We start from the raw sequence: 24,662 nt of genomic DNA, 5'->3' as shown, positions 1-24,662 counted from the left end.
CAGCAATAGCAGGGAATAAGAAGGACAGGGTCTCGGAAGTTCCTGTCGTGGCTCGGCAGAAATGAATCCGACTAGTATCCATGAGGATGAGGGTGAGGTTTGATCCCTGGCCCTGCTCAGTAGGTTAAGGATCCAGCGTTGCTGTGAGCTGTGGCATAGGTCACAGACGTGGCTTGGATCCCACTTTGCAGTAGCTGTGGCATAGGCTAGCAGCTACAGCTCCAATTTGATCCCTAGCCTGGGAACTTCCATATGCCATAGGTGCCACCCTAAAAAGCAAAAATAGATGAAAAAAAAAAAAGGACAGCGTCTCAAATCTTATGAAGCTTGCATTCTACTGGAGAGAGACGGATAAAAATGAGTATACATATGGTATTTGTCTTTCTTTTTCTGACTTATTTCACTCAGGATGAGAGTCTCTAGTTCCATCCATGTTGCTGCAAATGGCATTATTTCATTCTTTTTTATGGCCAAATAATATTCCATTGTGTATATATACCACTTCTTCCTAATCTAGTCATCTGTTAATGGATATTTGGGTTGTTTCCATGTCTTGGCTATTGTGAATAGAGCTGCAATGAGCACGTGGGTGCATGTGTCTTTTTTAAGGACAGTTTTGTCTGGATATATGCCCAAGAGTGGGATTTCTGGGTCATATGGTAGTTCTTCAGTGGGGGAAAAAAAAAAAAGTGTGTTGGAGGAAATAACAATAAAAAATAAATTAAAAAAATAAAATAAATAAAAATGAATAAACAAAAAAGTAACAGGGATGATTCAAGTAAAACAAGTACCTGATGAAGTAAATAAAATAAGATGATGTGGTGTGGAGTGTTTGTGGAAGGAAGTGATAATATAGATGGAGGGGACCAGAGTCCTTCCTGAGATGACATTTGCTCTGAGGCCTCAGTGATATGAAGAACCCGGGATAGAGATGGTAAGCAAAGCCAACAGCAATTGCAAGACTTTGCAGCAGCAAGGGTTTGGTTTGCTCATGGTAAAGAAGGTCAGTGCAACTAAAATATAATGAGCAAGACAGTCGCTAATTTACAATGAGGTCAGGAAGAGAGCAGAGGGCAGATCATGGAGAATCTTACAGGCTGTAGTGAGGCTTTGGGATTTTATTCAATTTTTAATTTTTTTTAATGATTTTTATTTTTTCCATTATGGTTGGTTTACAGTATTTTGTGAATTTTCTACTGTAAAGCAAAGTGACACAGTCACACATACTTATATACCTTCTTTTTCTCACATTATCCTCCACCATGCTCCATCACAAGTGACTAGATATAGTTCCCAGTGCTATACAGCAGGATCTCACTGCTTATCCATTCCAAATATAATTGTTTGCATCTATTAACCCCAGATTCCCAGTCCATCCCACTCCCTCCCCCTCCCACTCAGCAACCACAAGTCTGTTCTCTAAGTCCATGAGTTTCTTTTCTATGGAAAGGTTAATTTGTACCATGTATTAGATTCCAGATATAAATGATATATGGTATTTGTCTTTCTCTTTCTGACTTACTTCACTTAGTGTGAGAGTCTCTAGTTCCATGAATGTTGCTGCAAATGGCATTATTTTGTTCTTTTTTATGGCTGAGTAGTATTCCATTGTGGATACATCTTCTTAATCCATTCATCTGTCAGTATGTATTTAGGTTGTTTCCATGTCTTGGCTCTCATGAATAGTGCTGCAGTGAACATGAAGGTGCATGTGTCTTTTTCAAGAAAAATTTTGTCCGGATATATGCCCAAGAGTGGGACTGCTGGGTCATATGCTAGTTCTATATTTAGTTTTCTGAGGTACCTCCATACTCTTTTGCACAGTGGTTGTACCAGTTTACATTCCCACCAACAGTGCAGGAGGGTTCCCTTTTCTCCACACCCCCTCCAGCATTTGCTATTTGTGGACTTATTAATGATGGCCATTCTGACTGGTGTGAGGTGGTACCTCATAGTAGTTTTGATTTGCATTTCTCTAATAATCAGTGATGTTGAGCATTGTTTCATGTGCTTGTTGGCCATCTATATATCTTCTTTGGAGAAATATATTTTCTTTTTTTTTTTTTTTGTCTTTTCTAGGCCCATACTCAGGGCATATGGAGGTTCCCAGGCTAGGGGTCTAATTGGAGCTGTACCCACTGACCTATGCCACAGTCACAGCAACACCAGATCCAAGCTGTGTCTGCAACCTACACCATAGCTCACAGCAACACCAGATCCTTAACCCACTGAGCGAGGCCAGGGATCAAACCCACAACCTCATGGTTCCTAGTTAGATTCATTAATTACTGAGCCATGACAGGAACTCTGGATTGTTGGCTTTTTGGTGTTGAGTTGTATAAGTTGTTTGTATATTTTAGAGATTAAGCCCTTGTCAGTTGCATCCTTTGAAACTATTTTCTCCCATTCTATAGGTTGTCTTTTTTTTTTTTTATGGTTTTCTTTGCTGTGCAAAAGCTTGTCAGTTTGATTAGGTCCCATTGGTTTATTTTTGCTTTTACTTTGTTGCCTTGGGAGACTGACCTAAGAAAACATTTGTAGGGTTGATGTCAGAGAATGTTTTGTCTATGTTGTCATCTAGGAGTTTGATGGTGTCTTATATTTAAGTCTTGAAGCCATTTTGAGTTTATTTTTGTGCATGGTGTCAGGGTATGTTCCAGTTTCATTGATTTACATGTGCCTATCCAGCTTTTCTAGCAATACTTGCTGCAAAGGCTGTCTTTTTCCCATTTTGTATTCTTGCGTCCTTTGTTGAAGATTAATTGACCATAGGTGTCCGAGTTTATTTCTGGGTTCTGTATTCTGTTCCATTGGTTTGTATGTCTGTTTTGGTACCACCAGTACCACACTGTCTTGATGACTGTGGTTTTGTAATATTGCCTGAAGTCTGGGAGAGTTATACCTCCTGCTTGGTTTTTGTTCCTCAGGATTGCTTTGGCAATTCTGAGTCTTTTATAGTTCCATATAAATTTTTGGATTGTTTGTTCTAATTCTGTGAAAAATATCATGGGTAATTTGATAGTGATTGCATTGAATCTATAGATTGCTTTGGATAGTATGGCCATTTTTACAATATTAGTTTTTCTAACCCCAGGAGCACAGAATATCTTTCCATTTCTATGAATCCTCTTTAATTTCCTTGATTAATGTTTTATATTTCTCACTTATGACTTTCACCTCCTTGGTCAGGTTTATTCCCAGGTATTTAATTTTTGGGGGTGCCATTTTAAAAGATATTGTATTTTTGTATTCCTTTTCTAATATTTCATTGTTAGTATACAGAAATGCAACCAATTTCTGAATGTTAATCTTATATCCTGCTACTTTGCTGAATTCATTGATCAGTTCGAGTAGGTTTTATGTGGAGTCCTTAGGGTTTTCTATATTTAGTAGAAATTGCATACAGTGACAATGTTACCTCTTCTCTTCCAATTTGGATACCTTTTATTTCTAATTGCTATGGCTAGGACTTCCAATACCATGTTGAATAAAAGTGGGGAGGGTGGGCATCCTTGTCTTGTTCCAGATTTAAGCAGGAAGGCTTTCAGCTTTTCTCCATTGAGTATGATATTTGCTGTGGGTTTGTCGTAAATGGCTTTTATTATGTTAAGGTATGTTCCCTCTATACCCATGGGATTTTATTCTAAATCTGATGGGCAGCTATAGAAGCTTTCAAAGCATGGTCTGATTTCTATTTTTAAAGTTCATTCTGGTTGCTGTGGGAAAAATGGCTTTAGAGGCTAAGAATGGAAGCAGGAAGACCAGTGAGTACTCAAAAGAATCCAGATAACAGATAAGGAAGCTTGAAATCCTGGTTGGAACTTGAATATGAACAGAATATATACAAATGGGATAAATATTGGAAATAGAGCCATCAGGCCTTGCTGATGAGTTGGATGCATTAGATGAGGAAAAGAGAGAGAGCAAGGACAATTCTTAGGTTTTTGGCTTAAGCAACTGGACAGATGACAATGCCATTAATTGATGTGGGAAACTGAAGGACTGAAGGAAGAACAGATTTAGTTGGGAAAATAAAGGATTCTGTTTGGCCATGTGAAGTCTAAAATGCCCATTAGACACCCATGTGTAAGTGTTGAGTAGGCGTTGGATATAGGAAATGCTGCATAAATTTACATTACTCCTAAGGCTTCTGAGTTTGTTACTCTCGTATAGCAAGTAGGTTAAGAATGTTGGTTCAGGAGTAAAAAGACTTTTGTTTGAATATAGGGTCTGCTGCTTATCAGCCCTGTGACCTTGAGCAAGATTCTTAAGTTGTTGGGACATCAGTATCCTCTTTTATATAATGAGCTTAAAATATTATATACCTCATCAATTGACCGGAGAGATTAAATATGTTAATTTAGGCATAGTGCTTAATACAAGTCCTAGAAAAATGTGAGTACACAATGTATATTAGGACCGACTTACCAAACATCTCTTCTGTGATGCTCTTTGTATACATTATTTCACCTTAATCCTCCCCAAACTCATCACATCAACTCTGTCAGCTAAATATCAGTGTACAGCAGACTGGAACAGATAGATGCAAATACAAATCTATCTTTCACTTTAAAAAAAAAAAAGGAGTTCCCATTGTGGCACAGTGGTTAACGAATCCGACTAGGGACCATGAGGTTTCGGGTTCGATCCCTGGCCTTGCTCAGTGGGTTGAGGATCCCATGTTGCTGTGAGCTGTGGTGTAGGTTGCAGACACGGCTCGGATCCCGAGTTGCTGTGGCTCTGGTGTAGGCCGGTGGCTACAGCTCCGATTGGACCCCTGGCCTGGGAACCTCCATATGCCGCAGGAGCAGCCCTAGAAATGGTAAAAATAAAAAAAGACCAAAAAGAAAAAAGAAAATGAGCATAGCTGCAGACTACTCCTGACTTGTCAATCTGGGAAACGTTCCTATGAACCTGAAATGTGTGTCTCTCCAGTTATATCCAGCTGTCCTTTCCAAAGTCTGTTGTCTCAGACTTAACATGATCTGGTCTTCAGACCCTGAACTGACTCCTTCCACTGTCTTCCTCATCTCAGATGATGGCATCTCGGGCCTTGTAATTGCTCAGGTATAAAATTTCACAGGCATCGCTCGTCCCCATCTTTCTCGCTCCCTCTCTCTCTTTTTTGTCTTTTTAGGGCTGCACCCGTAGCATATGGAAGTTCCCAGGCTAGGGGTCGAATTGGAGCTGCAGCTGCCGGCCACAGCCACAAAAGCCACAGCAACACGGGATCCAAGCCATATCTTTGATCTACACCACAGCTCACGGCAATGCTGAATCCTTTAACCCACTAAGCAAGGCCAGGGAGTGAACCCGCATCCTCGTGGATACTAGGTGGATTCTTAAGCTGCTGAGCCACAAGGGGAACTCCACCCCTGTCTTTCTCACACATGCTTTATGAAAGCTTTATATGAAATAGCCCCCTGCCCTCATCTCCTACTGCTCTCCCCCGCACTCACTTTGCTCCAGCTACACGAGCCTATTTGCAGTTATTCAAGTATGCTAAGTGAAATAAGACAGAGGAAGACCAAGACTGTATGGCATCACTTATATGTGGAATCTAAAAAATATAGCAACCTAGTGAATAGAACAAAAATGAAGCAGACTCAGGTGTAGAGGACACATTACTGGGGAAAGAGAGGGGAGCAGGGGAAGGGGTATAAGAGCTTCAAACTATTAGGTATAAAACAAGCTAGGATACAATACAAGGATATATTGTCCAACAGAGGGAATTTAGCCAATATTTTATAATAACTACAGATGGAGCCGAACCTTTAAAAACTGTGAATCACTGTATTATTTACTTGCAACTTGCATAATATTGTATAGCAACTACGCTTCTATGAAAAAAAATATATACCAGGATGTTCTTACCCCAAGGGCTTTTTGATGTTCTGTTTCTACAGCCAAATATTCCCTCAGATATCTGATTTGCTAAACTGACCACTCAGTTCGAAACTGCAGCTCTCCTAGAACTAGGTGTCTTCTCTTCCTTTCTCTCCTCCCAGCCCCCCTTCCTTCTTTTTCTTTTCCAGAAAGAATCATACTGTGTTGCCTCCAGAGGCAGCCTAAGATTTGTTTCTGCTCCAGATGTTTTGGTCATCCTGAGAGGTATTTTCCTCCCTGAAGCCAGTTTCTCTGAGGTCAGTTCTTGGGCCTCGTTCAGGTCCACTGGTTCTCTGCCTTCTGAGTCAGCACCATGACATCAGCAGGTGTTTCCAGATACAAACAAGACTTCCTAACCCAGTAGTTAAACTGAGAGCTGTGTCTGTCTCCCACAACAGGAATGTCAGGGGCAGGTGGTCCAGGACCTTACATTACTCAGCGGTGTCTGGAGATTCAGGAGCCTTTTATCCCGCTTTTTAACCACCCCGTGTTTACCCTCGAAGCCATCATATTGTTACTGATTGTCTGTGCGTGGAGTTCCCTGTTTCAGGCAGGCAAAATAAAAAGATGGAAAGTGGAGTTCCTGTTGTGGCTCAGTGATAAAAAAAAAAACAAAACCTGACTAGTAGCCATGCGTATGAGGGTTCGATCCCTGGCTTCACTCAGTGGGTGAAGGATCGGGCATTGCCATGAGCTATGGTGTAGGTCACAGACACAGCTCGGATCCCACGTTTCTGTGGCTGTGGTAGAGGCTGGTGGTTGCAGCTCTGAAGTGACCCCTAGCCTGGGAACTTCCATATGCTGCAGGTGTGGCCCTAAAAAGACCAAAAACAAAAACAAACAAACAAAAAAAAAAAAAGGAAAGAAAAATTTTTTTAAAAAGATGGAAAGAGTAAAAAAGCCAAAGATCAAGAGCTTTACTAAGTAGAAAGGATTGTCTTCTACAGGTTGAACATCGGAACTTGCTGACTTTCAACTCCTCTTTAACCTACAACAATGGCAATTTTGTATGTCTGACCTGAGATTTGGGACAGAACCCCTTTCCCAGAGTCCTCCACCTACATTTCATTGATCAAAACTATGTCACCTGGACACTCTCAGCCCCCAAGCAGAGGAGGAGAAAGAGGTGGTATGAGCCCATGGGGAAGCCAGTCCCGTGCCCACCAGCCACAGTTTGGCTCTTCCTGACTTGCTTCTCATCTAAGACTCTATTCAGTCTCCCAGCTCTGGGCCTCCTCCCCAGAGCCTCTGTTCCTGGGTGGCCGCCAAGCCTTTGCAGACCTGGGAATCCTCAACTCTTTACTGAAGTCCTTCTCCACACTTTGAGAGCTTCTAAGACCACATGAAGAATTTGGGTCTGCTTTGTGATGTCTGCAGATCTTGGGGAATTACATTTCAGGAGAGGGGGCAGGTGATGACAAAAATCTCAAATCCTCTGTTCAAGTAAACGATGCTGCCATTTCTCTTCCGCATGTCTCCTGTGCTGGCACTGCTGGCGAACTGTAGAACTGAACATCTAAATGTTCATATGTATTATTTAACTTCATCCTCATAGCAATCCTTTGGCTTTTTCTTCTATCACGATCTTACACATGAGGCTCAGAAAGGTTAACGCCAAGGCTCTTTAGTTAGCAAGTGGCAGGGCCTCTATTCAGAGCCAGGTCTGTCTCGTTCCAAAGCCTCTGCGTGATCCATTACATTAAACTGCTTCTAAGTAGAGCTTTCCCAGGGCAGTCATTTCCCACTATATATAGGACCCTTTGAGTCACTCTGAGTATTTCTTAATGGGGCTGACAACACAGGGAAGCTTAATAGTCTCTAGGCAGTCACTCCCACAGTTAGAGCTGCTGAATTCTCCCCGATTCTTTGTCTTTCCATCCCCCACCTAGCCCCTTGCTCACACATGGATCTGGATTTGTGTAAATGTCAGAAAGCATATTCTAGATGGAAGGATAGTCTAGGAAGTAGGAAGAACATAAGCCAAAGCGAGCAAATATAGCTCCAGGAGAGGGCGTAATTCAGCTTGTTTAGAGCATAGATGAGCAGACCAAGCTTAGAAGGTCAGGTTCACAGCATACCATTAGGACGTTGACTACCAGACAGATGAATTTGAACTTTCTTCTGTCTGCTCTGGTTATAGTTATGCATTAAAGGTTTGGGCACAGGAACTTTAAATTACACGTTGTATTTTGTGCTACAATTAAAAAAAAAATAAAAGAAGCTTGAAAAGTGACTTGAATACCAAGCAGACATGATAAGCCCACTGCAGGAATTATGAAAAGATGTTTGAGAGTTCCCTGCCCTTTTCTGTCATATTTTTCTTCCAAGATAACAATGAGATTTATAGTTTGTGCGTTAAAAGAACTGTTTGCCTGTGAACAGACAAAAGATCAGCTATTCCTAATTTCTCTAATAAAAGTTGTTTCTACTTTTATTAAATAATAAAGGACCTTAATCACCTCTCAATTCCATAGTGAAATAGTTCCTAAATTGTAAACCATGCACATAGAAATGGAAAGAGTATTAGGGCTTCCTCGTCTAGAATGGCATGGTCATACTTCAGAATAGAATTTTTTTAAAAGAAGCACATTGAAGAATATTGAAGAGGTGAAGTGACTCACTTATAAAATTGAGAAGAAGGCATGCAAGGAACTCAGCCAGACTGCATAAGGTGGTGGTTTTTATTTGTCCAAGCAGTACCACATTATCGAGGTGGCACAGAACACGGTACATCCATCTGTGAATCAGAAATACGTGAGTCACAAACACGGCATGAAGAGCCCTTTAGATGGTTGAAACTGATGTTTTCGTTTGATTGGGTAATTTAACAGTAAGTTAGCATAATTGAGTATTAAAGAGGAAATCCAAGTTGAGAGAATTGTTTGTGAAGAGATAAAACAAGGAAATGGGATTATTGACAGAACTGGAAAAAAAAATTTAGGAGATGTCTCCATCAAATAAATCAGCCCTTCAAATGACTTGTTTACCTGTTTGTGAGTGAGTCAGTCAGAGCATGAGGACATAGGAGAAGCAATTGAATAGGATGCTGTGCCAGTGTGTTTCCTCAATACTTAAATTTGGAGGTAATGATGATTGCTGTTATTGGAAAGGTGGGTTTGTAAAGTAACGATGTCCTTTCCAAAATAAGAGTCACTGAGTAGGAGTTGATCTCTGAAGAGGAAAATGAATTCACATTGGATAAAAATGAAATCATCTCTATCCACTTCAAAACACTGATCCTATAGCCCTCCTTTGAAAGCATTGCTCTGGGAAGGGAAGCGGAAGCCTGTCACAGCAATGTAGGGCTCTCATTTTCCATGTAAGAGTTGGGTGTGAGTTAAAAGGATCCTCATGGCTCCCCAAAGAGACGGTGCTAGTGAGCCCCCCCCCCATAAGCCTGACTGGCCCCACCTTACCTTGGCTTTGGGAAAGGAAAAGAGGGGCTGCTCACCCTGATAAAGGCAAGCTGTGACCTGCTCATAGGCATTTGGTTTAAATTACAGGAAGATTTAATTTCCAAAAATAATGGCAAAGAACAGCAAAGCCTGAGGACTTTGCTTGAGCTCTAATAGAATCATGATACCATTTATTTTTGGAACACTGACGTTTCTGAAACTCTTGAGATGCAAAATCAATGCTAAGTAGTTTTTTAGAAAATTGGATGCATTTTACGTAAAACCACCACCAGCGCTAGAGACAGCGATGCATAAAAGCCGCACAGACAGTGCCTTGAATACACTGGAAAGCACAGTCTGGGCTTCTGTCTGGAAGCACCTGGCATCCGCAACACATTTTCAAACATTTATCTTTTAAGTCGTCTCTGCTCCTCTTGATGTTTCCAGCTTTGTTTAGTTAGAGAACCTCTTAGCCTTTCATCATACTTTTCTTATAATCATCAGTGTTTTAAACACAATAGTGAGTCATTGGTGAACAGATATTTTATACCATGATAAGAGCAATGATAAAATCACATAGGAAATGAGTGTAGGTAAAGAAAACATGGCCATGAGCTGAGTCCAGGGACTCTCCAATATATAGGGTTTGGGAAGAGATTAAAAACCTAGGCAAGTCTTGTACAGCAGAAATTGGCAAAAGATTATAAATCAACTGTATTTTCATAAAAAACACAACAAAGCAAACCCAAGGAAGTCAGTGAAATAGGAAGAAAAGCAGAAGATGCTATTTTGAAAGTCAAAAAGAGAAAGATTATGTCAGATGTTCCCAACACCTTGAGAAAGATGGTGCCTGAGAGTTCATTGGGTTGAAAGAGATGTAAGACACTGATGATCTTGACAGGAAAGGTCTCCTATGAGGTGCTATGGACCAAACCTCCATCCTGGTGTGTTAGGAGGAAACACAGATGTTGAGGAAACGGAGATACTTAGTACAGGCAACTTGTGGGAGAGTTTTGCTTTAAAAAGACTTGCAAAAGAATGAGGCAATAAATAATAGGTAGAGGGTCACATGTGGAAATCACAAGTTGAAGAAAAATCTTTAGGTATGAAAACTTTCAAAAACTCATGTTTTAAAGGGTCCAGTTTGGACACATATATATTCATGACATCATCATTGCATTCAAGGTAATGAACATGTCCATCAAACCAAAAGTTTTCCTTTGCAACCCCTCCTCCTGCCCCTCTGTGACTCCTTCCCCAAGAAACTACTGATATTCTTTGTCACTAGAGATTTGTTTTGTTTTCAAGAATTTCACATAAATGGAACTATACAATGTATATGCCTTCATTCACTCAGAATAATTAGTTTGGGATTAATTCATGTTGTTGCAGGTATTGATAGTTCATTCTTTTTATTGCTAAGTGGCATTGCAAGTATAGCTATTTTATAATTTGTCCATTCATCTGTAACATCTAGACTGTTTTTAGTTTTTACTATAACAAAGCAGCCAGGAATACTTAACATAGACAATCATATCATCTATGAATAGAAACAATTTTACTTCTTCTTTTCCAGGGTAGATGCTTTTATATCCTTGCCTTGCTTTATTTACTGATTAGAACCTCCACTAAAATCCTGAGTAGAGGTGATGAGAACAGACATTATTTTTTCTAATTTTAAGGGGAAAAATTCAGTATTTCACTTTTAAGTATGATTTTAGAAATAGCTTTTTTTTTTTTTTTTTTTTTTTTGGTCTTTTTTTTTTTGTGATTTCTTGGTCTGCTCCCGTGGCGTATGGAGGTTCCTAGGCTAGGGGTCTAATCGGAGCTGTAGTCACGGGCCTACGCCAGAGCCACAGCAATGCGGGATCCGAGCCACATCTGCAATCTACACCACAGCTCACGACAACACCGGATTGTTAACCCACTGAGCAAGGCCAGGGATCGAACCCACAACCTCGTGGTTCCTAGTAGGATTCATTAACTACTGAGCCATGACAGGAACTCCAGAAATAGCTTTTTCGTAGATTTTCTTTACCTAGTTAAGACATTTCCCTTCTATGATGAGTTTTCTGGAAGTTTTTTTTTTTTTAATTATTAGGAATAGATGTTTACTTTTATTGAATTTTTCCTGCATCTACTAAGATGATCATATGCTTTTATTTTCAGGTATCCCATTCATATATTATTGGATTCAATTTGCTATAATTTTGTTAGGAATTTTTGTGGTTGTATTCATGGGGGAAATTATCTATTGTTTACTTGGGCTATCTTTGTCTAATTTTAGTATCGGAAAAATGCTGACCTTATTCTATGAGTTGGGAAGTATTCCTTTCTCTTCAAATTTCTGAAAGAGTGTGTAGAATTAGTATTATTGTGTCTTTAACTTTCTGGCAAGATTCCCCAGGGAAGCTATCTGGGCTTGTGGTTTTCTTTATGTGAATGTATTAAACATTAAAATTCAGTTTCTGTAATAAATACAGACCAGTTTACATTATATTTTTCTTCCTGAGTAAGCTTTGGTAGTTGTTTTTTATATTTTGCCGAGAGCAGCTTAGCAGGATGCGGCTGAAGAACGGGTGCTGTGAAACTTAAGGAAAAAAAGTTAACATAAACAAGACACAGAGACATTTATCTTAAGTAAAGGTGGGAACTGGGGGACTCAAGGTCTCAGGGACCAAGAGCACTGCCTCAAGAAACCACACCGTTTTTATTGCGATCTTGAGGATGACGTCAAGTGAGGAGGGGGTTGTAGGTGCAGGATATAGGTTTTTTTAAGTTATTTTAAAAGTCACATAGCCGGTTGCTGATTAAGCTTTTATTCTGACCTTTAGGCATTTAACAATCATTAGCGTTTGAGGAAGCTTGGAGTCAGCTATCTATGCATAGCATCTAGAGAATCACCATTGGCTTCTGCAGACGGTGTGCCCATCTGCAGCAACCAGGCATGCCTAGGTTTGCACCTCGGTTCTCCTTGCTAATGCATATCCTGCTAAGGACCCCTCATAAACCCCTTAGGGCCATGAGGCTCATCTTCCTCTTACTCTGTAGAGGACCTATCATGCTTGTGCAAACGGCATGCCAATCTGCAGGTCCGGTGTGCCTAGACCAACGCATTAGGTCCTCATTCAGCTGACCCTATGAATAGTTATGCCTTTAGGTCTTTGTTCTTAAGCTTAAGTCATTCACCAGCACTGCGCCTGTTTTTCAAGCAGGGGCAAAGTAAAGCAGGACAAGATGGAGTTTTCAGCAAAGAGGCTAAGAAAATATTGTAGAAACATGTCTCTTGACAATATTTCAAGAAATGTATCCATTTTGTCTATTGTCAAATTTGTTGACATAAAGTTGTTCACAGTATTCCCTTATTATCTTTATAATATTTTTAGAATCTGTACTGATGCTTCTCATTGCTAATATTGTTAATATGCATAGTCTCTATTTTTTTTCCTGGTGAATCTGATTGGAAGTTTGTCAGTTTTAGTGGTGACACAAAGAACATATTTTGGCTTCATTGATTCTCTCACTCCCCTTGTCCATTTTATTTCCACTGTTATCTTTCTTCCCCCTCCCCCCCCTTCTGCTTCTGCTGGATTTCATTTCTCTTGTTTCTCCTAGCTTCTTAATCCAGAAGCTGAGGTCATTTATATTATTCTTTTCTGATAAAAGCTTTTAGTGCTATAGATTTGCCTATAAGTACTGCTTTAGCTGCCTTCCAGAGATTTTGAATGTTTTTATTTTTATTCTTATTCAATGAAAAATACTTTCCGTTGATGGACATTTGGCTTGTTTCCATGTCTTGGCTACTGTGAATAGTGCTGCAATGAACATATGTGTGCATGTGTCTTTTTCAAGGAAAGCTTTGTCCGGATATATGCCCAGGAGTGGGATTCCTGGGTCATATGGTAGTTCTATGTATGGTTTTCTAAGGTACCTCCATACTTTCTCCATAGTGGTTGTGACAATTTACATTCCCACCAACAGTACAGAAGGGTTCCCTTTTCTCCACACCCCCTCCAACATTTGTTATTTGTGGACTTATTATGATGGCCAATCTAACTGGTGTGAGAATGTATCTCATGGTAGTTTTGATTTTCATTTCTCTAATAGTCAGTGATGTTGAGCATTTTTTCATGTGCTCGTTGGCCATCTGTATATCTTCATTGGAGAGATGTCTATTCAGGTCTTTTGCCCATTTTTCAATTGTGTTGTTGGCTTTTTTGCTGTTGAGTTGTATAAGTTGTTTGTATATTTTAGAAATTAAGCCCTTGTCAGTTGCATCATTTGAAACTATTTTCTTCCATTCTGTAAGTTGTCTATTTGTTTTCTTTTTGGTTTGATGATTGGATTAGGAGATGTGGTATGTATACACAATGGAATACTATTCAGCCATAGAAAGGAACAAAATAATGCCATTTGCAGTAACATGCATGGAACTAGACACTCTCATACTGAGTGAGGTAAGTCAGAAAGAGAAAGACAAAAACCATATGATATCACTTATATCTGGAATCTAATATATGGCACAAATGAACCTTTCCACAGAAAAGAAAATCATGGACTTGGAGAACAGACTTGTGGTTGCCAAGAGAGAAGGGGAGGGAGTGGGATGGATTGTGAACTTGGGGTTAATAGATGCAGACTACTGCCTTTGGAATGGATTAGCAATGAGATCCTGCTGTGTAGCACTGGGAACTATGTCTAGTCACTTATGATGGAGCATGATAATGTGAGAAAAAAGAATGTATACATGTATGTGTAACTGGGTCACCATGCTATACAGTAGAAAAAAAATGTATTGGGGAAATAACAATTGAAAATTTTAAATACAATTAAAAATAACTAAATAAATACTTTCTATTTCTCTTTTGATTTTATCTTTAACTCCTGAGTTATTTAGAGTGCTTAGTTCCAAATATATGGAACTTTACTAGAGATCTTTCTGTTATGATTTTGAATTTAATTTACTCTGACCAGAAAACATACTTTGTATGACTTGGATTTTTAAAAACTTAGAGACTTGTTTTATGGCCTACAATATTATCTATCTTGGTAACTATTCCATGTACAATTGAAGAGAATGTGTATTCAGCTGTTGTTAGGTGTAGTTCTCTATCAGTCAATTAGGTCTCATTGCTAGTGTTGTCCAAATCTTCTGTATCTTTATTGGGCTTGCATTTGTTGTATCAATTATTGAGACTTTAACTGTGGATTTTTTATTGTTCCTTTTTTTGTATAATGTATTTTGAAACCCTATTTTAGGCACAGCAATTGTTAGAATTGTTATATACTCTTTACAAATTATCTCCTTTGTCACTACGAAATGATCCTCTTTTATCTTAGTAATATTCCTTACTTTTAAATCTACTTGTTTTTATATTCATATGCTCATTCTATATTTCTTTGGATTAGTGTTATTATGGTATATTTCTTTTCATTCCTTTTCCCTTTAACTTATTTGTGTCTTTGTATTAAAAGTGGTTTGTTATAGGGCTTTCCTGTTGTGGCTCCATGGTAATGAGCCCAACTAGTATCCCTGAGGAAACAGGTTCAATCATGGCCCTGCTCGGTGGTTTAAGGATCTGGCATTGCTGTTAGCTATGGTGTAGTTGCAGACATGACTTGGACCTGGTGTTGCTGTGACGGTGGTGTAGGCTGGCAGCTGCAGCTCTGATTTGACCCCTAGCCTGGGAACTTCCATATGCTACGGGTGCAGCCCTAAAAAGACAAAAAAATAAAAAAATTAAAGTGATTTATTATAGGAGGCAGCTTATAATTGAGTCATGCTCTTTTATCCATCTTGCAAATGCCTCTTTTAATTGTGGTCCTAAGACCATTTACATTTAAAGAGATTGTTAACCTGGTCAGGTTTAAAGTTGCTGTATTGGAGTTCCTGGCGTGGCTCAGTGGAAGCGAATCCAACTAGGAACCATGAGGAGGCGGGTTCGATCTCCGACCTCGCTCAGTGGGTTAAGGATCCAAAGTTGCTGTGAGATGTGGTGTAGGTCGTAGATGCGGCTCGGATCCCGCATTGCTGTGGCTGTGGGATCCCGCGTTGCTGTGGCCGATTTGACCCCTAGCCTGGGAACCTCTATATGCTGCAGGTGCAGCCCTAAAAAAAGACCAAAAAATAAAAATAAAAATAAAAATAAAAATAAAGTTGCTGTATTGCTATTAGTTTCCTATTTGTCCTGTCTGTTCATTACATGCTTCCCCCCCCACCCTTTTTTTTCCTGCTGTTTTGGATAATTAAGTGTTTTGTGCTTTCATTTCATTTTCTTAGGTATAGCTCTTCGTTTTAAAAAGTTTAGTGGTTACTTTAGGGATTTTAGTGTAAAATTTGGCTTACCACAGTCTGCCTTCAAGCAGTGCATATAATATGCATATAGTATAGTAACTTTTCAACAACATATCTCCATTTCTCCCATCTTTGCCTTTTGTTTTACTTCTACGTGTGTTAGAAATATCACAATACATTATTATTTTTGCTTCTCAGTCAATTATATTTTTCAGATATTTTAATAAGAAGCAAAAAACCCCCTTCATTTCATTGTGTAGATTCAGATTTCCATCTGGTATTATTTTCCTTCTGCCTAAGGGATTTCCTTTACTATTTCTTTTACTTCAAGTCTGCTGTTGATGAATTCCCTCAGATTTTATATGTCTAGTGGAAATCTTTTTGTTTGCTATTTTTTACTTGTGGGTTGGTTTGTTTTAGATATAAATCTTTACAGTTTGACTATTTGTTGATGTGCAAAATGTAAAATGATGGTACAGGAGTGAATAAAGTAGCACAGTCTATGAATGGGTAGGGTTTAGAACAGAAGGCTGGCTTTAGATATAATCATGGAAAATTACTGATGGTAACAAGAGGAAAGCCTGAGCAGATAATTATCAATGCGAGTTGATTGGATTTGTTAATGGTTCCAATCAAATTGGGTTTAAAACCAAGATCCACTATTCAATAGATGAGTGGTCTTCAGCAAAGTATTTAACCCCTTCGACCCTCAGTTTTCACATCCATAGGATCAAGTTAACACCTTCCCCACAGAGTGATTATAGCAATGAAATGAGTTAGCTGCTTTCAAATGCTTAACACGTGGCCCAGAATATAGTGAGTATTCTATACCTGTGAGGAAAAAAAAAAAATGTGTTACTTTTCTTAGCTTATCGCCCATGTCTGCAACTTCATTTTTCCACCTCTGCTTTCTCTTATCTTCCTCCCCTCACTCCTCCTTCCTTTCCAAAAGAACATATTTAAAACTCAAATGCCAGGCTGTCTGCAGGTGCAGTGTTCAAGACTGATAAAATTTGAGGCCAGATGTTAACTGAGGTAAACACTATTAAGTGCCCTGTAGACCGGAGGTTGAGGCAATGATTTCCAATTTTATGATTATTATTTGAGTTAATAGCATACCATACTGCCACTTCTTCTACCCCCTTTCCTCCACCAAAAAGGAGATATACAGTCTATTTGTTCTCTAAAGAGTATAATTTTTGAAATACAAAGTTCTTGAAACATTAAATAATGGCATTTCACAAACTTAAGACTGGAAATGCAACCTCAATACACACCTCAACTCCTACTTGAAGATCTCTCTTAAAGGTCAATGACTTGTGAAGTTTGATCTCAAAACTGGTCTCATTTTCTGAAATAAGCCCAGAGTAATAATCACAAAAAATATTTCAAACCTGTAACAAGGTTTTAAACTGATATTTTAAATATGAGCTTCCTAAGGATTAGTATGGGAGCTTTGCCAATGACAGGAAATCAATAAATGAGTCCTTCTCCTAATGAAGAAGTGTTTAAAAAAAAAAAAGCAATAAATTGGATCTGCTATGAATCAGTGTATTGATTGTTGGTGTTTAATATACTCACACATTCATTTATTCATTCATTAATTCATTAAACAGATATTGGTTAGGGACAGGCAATGTGTCCCAGGCACACTTCCAAGCAGTGGTTAATACATTGGTACATACAAGAGATGACCCTTGAGGAGCTTGGAGTTTTATGTACAAGGGAGACAGTTTTAAAAATAATAAGCATACAAATAGATGTAGCAAAAAGTTGTAATAAGTAGTACGATGAAAAGGGAGAAGGAGTTTTTAGTAGGTGACTTAATCCAAGGCTTAACGAATGAGAAAAAGGCAGCCATACAAACAGTAGAGAAGATAGTAAGCAGAGAGTAGCCTGCATTCATTCATTCAGCAAATATTTATTCAGCACTTTCTATAAGCCAGGAACTGTTTGAAGCAAAGAAAACATACCAGTGAACAAAGCACATGTGCAAAATTGCTGAGATGGGAAAGGATTTGGCTTGTTTCTAGAATGGAAAGGAAGCCCTTGAAGCTGAATCATATTGAGCAGAGGTGAGTGTGGTATATGATGAGGTTGGAGGAGTGGCAGGGGCTGTATTATATAGGGATTTGTAATCCAGGTACGCAGTTTGGATTTTATGCTAAACGCAATAACATGATTTGCTGTTTGTGTGAAGAGACTGCTCTTGCTGTGATGTGGAGAAGGATGTGGAGGACGGAGGGAGAGTGGAAGCCAGGAGACTCATAGGATGGCTACTTGAGTTCAAATGAGATTTTAGTGCCCTGAAACAGTGGTGGCAGCAGAGATGGAGTGTACAGTTTTGATGTAGGAGAGAGAGGACTTTTTGGCCAACTGAAAAAGAGGAAGGGGATTGAGGAAGGATGTAAAATCATGGGTGATTCATCTGAACAGATGGCAGCTCCATTTAACACAGTGAGAGAGACAGAGTAAGTGGAGGGAAGGTAGTGAGAGTTGCTGGGGGAGGTTTGGGATAAAGAGTAAAAGAAATTTAAGTTTGATGTTCCAAGATTTAAACAATTAAGTCAATACAGATGGGAAATGCAGTGTCTCATGGTTTTAACATGTCCTCCATCACTGAAGTATATATAGATATGCTAAGTGACCATTTATCTACAATATTTTAGCTATGGATTTCAAGCAGAATTCTGCAGCATTTCCAGGTAGTATGTGAGAACTTAGGAAAGAATGCAGTGATTTCTTGAAATCATCACTGGTTGAATAAGAAATGATTTTTCCCAGGTCAGACACATTTTTCTCAAAGGTAATTTCTCTTGGCTTTGAGCTACTAGAAGTTGGCAGTGTATTTCTTAATAAAGATTTTATTGAATTCATAGATTTTATTATTGGCCAGGCTACCAAACTTACAATGAGAGGATTCATATCTTAAGAGACCTTTTGAATATCTTTTTTAAATGCTATTTTAGCTTTTGTTGTTTTTATTATGATAACATTTTAGGAAAAGTAGAGAGTGTAGGCAGAAAAATATTGAGCTCGTAGGATAATCTGTACATCCAAAGTGCAGCTAGGGCAGCAGCAACACAAAGTAGTTAAGTTCTCAACTTTGTAGCAAGTTTTCTCCCTCCAACCCCCCTGCTTTATAAAGTCTCCATACAGAACACATGCCCACAAATAATTATTCTCATCTAGGAGACCCCTAACTTTCCTGGGAATCACTGTCCTATAGAAAGTGACCTACTGTGAAGAGTTGTCCTATGTCTTAGAGGTTTAGCAGATGAAAGTTTGACGGTGGATTTGTAAAATTTCAGCCATTATTAGAAAACACAGGGAAACATACATTTTATAACATTCCTATTTCTGAAAAATATTTTTACCTAGAAATAGATGGGCAGAGTACTTTGTAAACATGTTAGAAATAATATTCTTATAATTTATGAGGTATGATCGTTTATATTTGGTCCCATTTTTCTTGTGCATCAAATCATATAACATAGGACTAACCCAATGTGAAGTTATTACAAGAACATTAAAATATGCTCCTAAGCATTTGAAATGAATGTATTTTTAAATTAGGTATCGGTGTTACGCTTTTTGTTTATGCATTTCTTTAGGGAAATGTTGACACTTGAGAAAGGATCTCAAATAACAAACTAAAGAACTTGCAACATAGAGTCCTTAACCAAAGGAACATCAAGAGGACTATTCATGGCATTTTGATCCCTGACGCCATCAACACTAAGGGATGAGGACGATCATTGCCAAGTAGGATCATTTGACTTCTTCTTGGGCTTAGTGCCCTATGGAGGGTGTTCCAGCCCTTCTCTGCAGGTGGTATTTGGTAGAAAATCCCTGGTTCTTCCTAATGGAGTTGGTTTTTAGTGGGTAATCACAGCAGAGGGCAGGAGATGGCTCCATGTTCCCATACCACTTACATTCCTTTTTGTCGGAGAAGTACATCTGTACTGCCTGCGATGGGTATGAGAGAAGCTAAAATAAGATTCCTGGTCTCAGATCATTTATTCCCTCATTTTTTTTTTACTTATCAGACTGAGTACCTCTGACAGGCTTGACCTTTAGCAAGGGAATAGATAATATGAAAAAGGTTCTGTGTCTTTGAGGAATACAGCCCTTTGAGTGCAGACTAGAACACTAGCAATTATGCTGGACAAGTGCTATGTTAGAGATACAGCAATTGATAGATATCAATACAGAGATAACCATTCGAGACAATGGAGCAGCTAACTCGGCTCAGAAAGTGGGGAGATTAAATCACTAGCTTAATAAATGGTACCACATTCAAACCAAAATATCACTTGACCCAATTAATTTTTTATTGAAGTATAGTTGATTTACAATGTCATGTTCATTTCTGCTGTGCAAGAAGTTGATTCCACTATAGGCATATATATTCTTTGTTTATATTCTTTTTCATTATGGTTTATCACAGGATGGTGAATACAGTTCCCTGTGCTATACAGTAGGACCTCGTTGTTTATCCATTCTATTATATATTATATATTCTATTATAATGTATAATAGAATATATTATATCCCAAACTCCCACTCCATTCCTCTCCCACCCCCTTTTCCTCCTTGGCAACCACAAATCTGTTCTTTATGTCTGAGTCTATTTCTGTTTTGTAGATAAGTTCATTTGTTCATATTTTAGATTCTACATATAAGTGATATCATATGGTATTTGTCTTAGACTTTCTGACTTACATCACTTGGTATAATAATCTCTAGGTCTGTCCATGTTGGGCAGACAATGACAATATTTCATTCTTATTTATGGCTGAGTAATATTCCATTGAATATGTGAATCACATCTTCTTTAGTCATTCATCTTGGACATGTAGGGTTGTTTCCATGTCTTGGCTTGTGAATAGTGCTGCTATGAACATCGGGGGGGAGGGCATATATCTTTCTGAATTATGGTTTTGTCTGATATACACCCAAGAGTGGGATTTCTGGATCATAGGGCAACTCTCTTTTTAGTTTTTTTTGAGGAAACCCCAGACTGTTTTCCATAGTGGCTACACCAGTTTACATTCCCACCAACAGTGTAGGAGAATTCCCTTTTCTCCACCCCCCTCCCCAGCATATGTTATTTGTAGACTTTTTAATGATGGCCATTCTGACCAGAGTTAGGTGGTACCTCATGGTAGTTTAGCTTTGCATTTCTCTGATGATTAGTGGTGTTCAGCATCTTTTCATGTGACTGTGGGCCATCTGTATGTTTTCTTTGGAGAAATATCATTGATCCAATTATTTGGTTTAGAATGATATGGAAATGGAGAGTGGAAGGAACCCAAAGACAAAGATTACTACTACCTCTATCAGTCTCAACTCAAACGACACCACCTGAGGAATATGGGTGGTGTGCCAGGCAATTGACAGTCTACGAGAGTGTACAGAGTGGGCCTGCTGGCCACCCAGGCTAGAAACATTCTTCTCTGTACCTGTCTCTACCTTACTACAATGCTTTATTTTCTCCATAGCATTTATCACTTTCTGAAAGTATCTCATTTGATTTATTTACTGTCCATCCCCCCCGGCCCTCAAAGACCTTGTCTGTCTTATACATTGCTTAATTCTCAGGCCCAGAACAGGGTCTTGGAGTTTTTTTTAATTATTTTTGTTTGTTTGATTGTATTTGACCATGGCATGCAGTGGCTTGATGTGGGATCTCAGTTCCCAGACCAGGGATTGAACCCAGCTGCAGTGGTAAAAGCCCAGAGTCCTAACCACTAGGCCATTGGGGGACTCCTCAATTGTCTTGTTTCATACCGGGTGCTAATAAACATTTGTGGCATGAATGGGTTATCATGAACAACCTTAAACCACATTCAGGCACACTTGAGAACCACTCTTGCTTCTTTTTCCAAAATCCCCATAAAGTGTTCAATCTCCGAGGCTCCTCAGAGGTCTCCTGATTCATTCATTATTCATTTCAGTGGGGAAAGACTAAGGTGTGTGTGTGGGTGGGGCAGCAGATAGGGAGTCCCTGTTTCATGTCAGTTATTCCCCATGGAGCAGGAGCTAGTGGCCCGTGCTCCGGAATCCCAAGGCTCTCGGGCATTACCCTGCTGCCTGTGGTTAAACCTCTCTGTGGGGAAAGCAGTTTTGAATTACTGCTGTGATGTGATTTTCAAAATCCCTAGGAAAAAAAAGGAAAGCAGTGGGAAGCTGTTTCTGGAATTCAGATGAGCTGAATGTCATAGTTCTCCTTCTCACTCTATGGGACAGAAGTTAAGACTTTGGCATTGGATTCTTAGGGCAAAAACTGAGATATTCTGCTGTAACTGTGGTCAGAGGAGGACTGCCTGCTTTCAGCATTCTATAGCATGCAGACTGTGATTTTGCACAGTTAAGTCCTTCCCTAGAAATTAGGACCAGCTGCAGCCTATGGCCATTAATTATATAAAGATGTGTCACTGTCACTGTGGGTAAAAATGCATGCCCCTGTGTAGCTTCCTCATCTCCAGGGACCAGGCAGCACACTGGGGTGGTGACGAGTATATGTATATAAGGGCATGGTTATGTTTATCAAAATGATAAGCAAGAGTTTGAAGATGTTAGTTTCTGAGTGTAATTGAGGGAAATATGTTCCAACGGAACTTGAAAGAAACACAGCATTTTTTTTCCCCGCAAATATACCACCACCCCAACACACACACACACTCCATATACAAACATACACCTTATGATAGACAGAAAATTCTCCAAAGCCAAAATTCCTGGCATCCTACAGGGAGGATAAGAAAAGGAACCTATTCACTCCTTTGGGGACTCTTCTGAGGGCTTTATCTGCTAGAGGTTTTAATCCAAATAGAAATATTTTACAGTTCCCATTGTGACTCAGTGGAAACAAATCTGACTAGCAATCCGTAAGGACACAGGTTCGATCCCTGGCCTCGCTCAGTGGGTTAAGGATCCGGCATTGCTGTGAGCTGTGGTGTAGTTCACAGACGCAGCTCGGATCCTGCGTTGCTGTGGCTCTGGTGTAGGCCAACACCTGCAGCTCCGATTCGACCCCTAGCCTGGGAACCTCCATGTGCCATGGCTGTGGCCCTAAAAAGACAAAAAATATATATATATATATATATGTATATATATATAGGTCTTTTTATCAGATGAGAAATGTTAAGCTGGTGGGTATTTGTTGGATGTCTTCTAGCATGACACTCAGTTCTAGGCCCTGAGAATACAAAATGAATAAGGTTTAGTCCCTGCTTCAAGGTCAGTCTAGTGGCATGAAAGAGATAAGTAAACAGAGAAATACAGTCTAGCACTGTAGATTCTGGGATCAAAAAGGGTCTGTGGGGCATGGAAGAGTGGATCCTGGGTGCAGATTGCAGGATGGGATTAAAAGAGGCCCATTTGAGGAGTTCCCATTGTGGCTCTGTGGGTTAAGGACTAGAGTTTTCTCTGCAAGGATGGAGGTTCAGTCCCTGGCCTTGGATCTGGTATTGCCACAAGCTGTGGCATAGTTCACAGATGCGGTTCTGATCCAGCGCTGCTGTGGCTGTGGTGTAGGCCAGCAGTTGTAACTCCTATTCGACCCCTAGCTTGGGAACTTCCATATGCTGCAGGTGTGGTCATAAAAAAAAAAGAAAAAGAAAAAGAAAAAAGAGATCACACCTGAGAATTTTGCAAATAAAGTTTTGCATTTGGGAACCTCAGTTTTCTCCTTTTTGAAATGCGGAGGAGCGAATCAGCCCAGAGTGGTGAGAATTCAGCGATGTGGATGATACTCAATGAGTCAATTTTTAAGAAAGAAAAGCAAAGTTGAGACCATGGCACACACTCTCCAAGTGTTGCTGAGCCATTCTGCTGACCTGGGAGTTTAAGCCCCTTCTGGAGAGTCTGCCATCTTTTCAGTGGGGCTGCTTGTGAGAATAAGCCAGAGCCGTACCCAAAGAAGGACTGAGTTGTCAAGAAAAGGCTCCCCTGATTCAGAAATGAACGATTCCTAAGATGTTGCTTTCTGCGTCTTTGTTACAGAAATTGGGGTATGTGCAGGTAATTGGGGATCAGGAAACAACCACCCTGGGAAAAATTGCAGGCAATTCTATAACCACCTGGCTTAGCTTGAATTCTTGAAAGTAGAGCTTCTCTTGGCTTAATAAAAGGTTTCATCTACACCTTGTGGTTCTGTTCTTTATCCCTGATTTTTCCTCCCAGGCTTAGGAATAAGGTTTCAGTCCTGTTTCTCCCTCTAAGATTGGCAAGTAGCCCTACCTGCTCTGGGTAGGAGGCTGGGCGGTGCAGCCTGGGGAAGCGGTAGCTGCCGTCTGCCACCTGCTGGCGCCCTCTCAGCCCTCGTTCAGGGCTGGCTTTGCATGGATTCCAGGGAATGGAAACCGTCAGGAGAGAAAGTGGGGCACAGTATGTGCCTACTTTGATTAAAAAGAAAGAGACGAGAAGATAGCAAACAGAAATTGGTATAGGAGGGCTTTTTCCATCATGGAGGTTTGTGAAAAGATCACCATCTCAAACATTAGTGATTTTTCTCTCTTCGGGGTGGACACAGTAGCGCTTTGAATTGTTTTTTTTTTTTTTTTTTTGGTCTTTTTTAGGGCTGCACCCAAGGCATATGGAGGTTCCCAGGCTAGGGGTCCAATTGGAGCTGTAGCCGCTGGCCTACAGCCACAGCAAGGTGGGATCCAAGCCATGTCTGCAACCTACTATGCCACAGCTCACGGCAACACCAGATCCTTAACCCACTAAGCGAGGCCAGGGATTGAACCAGAGTCCCCATGGATGCTAGTCAGGTTCATTTAACCACTGAGCCACAACAAGAACTCCCTGAATTTATTTTTTATTTTTAGTTTTAGATTTTTGCCTTGCAAAGCTTATCCAATAAGTTAAGGCCACATCTCTCTAGTCTCTTGGAGGAAACAGCAGAAACCCATGCCAGCAGGGATGGAGATGAGCGTAGGGCAACAGGAAGAGGAAAGGCAAAGGGGAAAGATTTCATAGTGAATATCAGTATTTTTTTCATTGGTTCAGCCAACATTTTTGAAGATCTAGTCCTTACAGGGCTCTGATCCAGATGCCTGGGATACAAAAGTGAGTAG

General features: G+C 39.8%; 1 protein-coding gene and 1 long non-coding RNA gene across 7 annotated transcripts in view; one reads left to right on the top strand and one right to left on the bottom strand.

Moving 5' to 3' along the window:
* Positions 1-24,662, top strand: part of PDE4B (phosphodiesterase 4B) — a 552,844-nt gene that overhangs the window by 390,870 nt on the left and 137,312 nt on the right.
* LOC102162258 overlaps positions 1-24,662 on the bottom strand; it is a 114,241-nt gene that overhangs the window by 49,170 nt on the left and 40,409 nt on the right. The window lies entirely within an intron of this gene.

Source organism: Sus scrofa, chromosome 6 (assembly GCF_000003025.6).
Source record: "Sus scrofa isolate TJ Tabasco breed Duroc chromosome 6, Sscrofa11.1, whole genome shotgun sequence".
Taxonomy (NCBI): Eukaryota; Metazoa; Chordata; class Mammalia; order Artiodactyla; family Suidae; genus Sus; species Sus scrofa.
The sequence above is the reverse complement of the archived record's forward strand: the minus strand, read 5'-3'. Positions and strand labels throughout refer to the sequence as shown.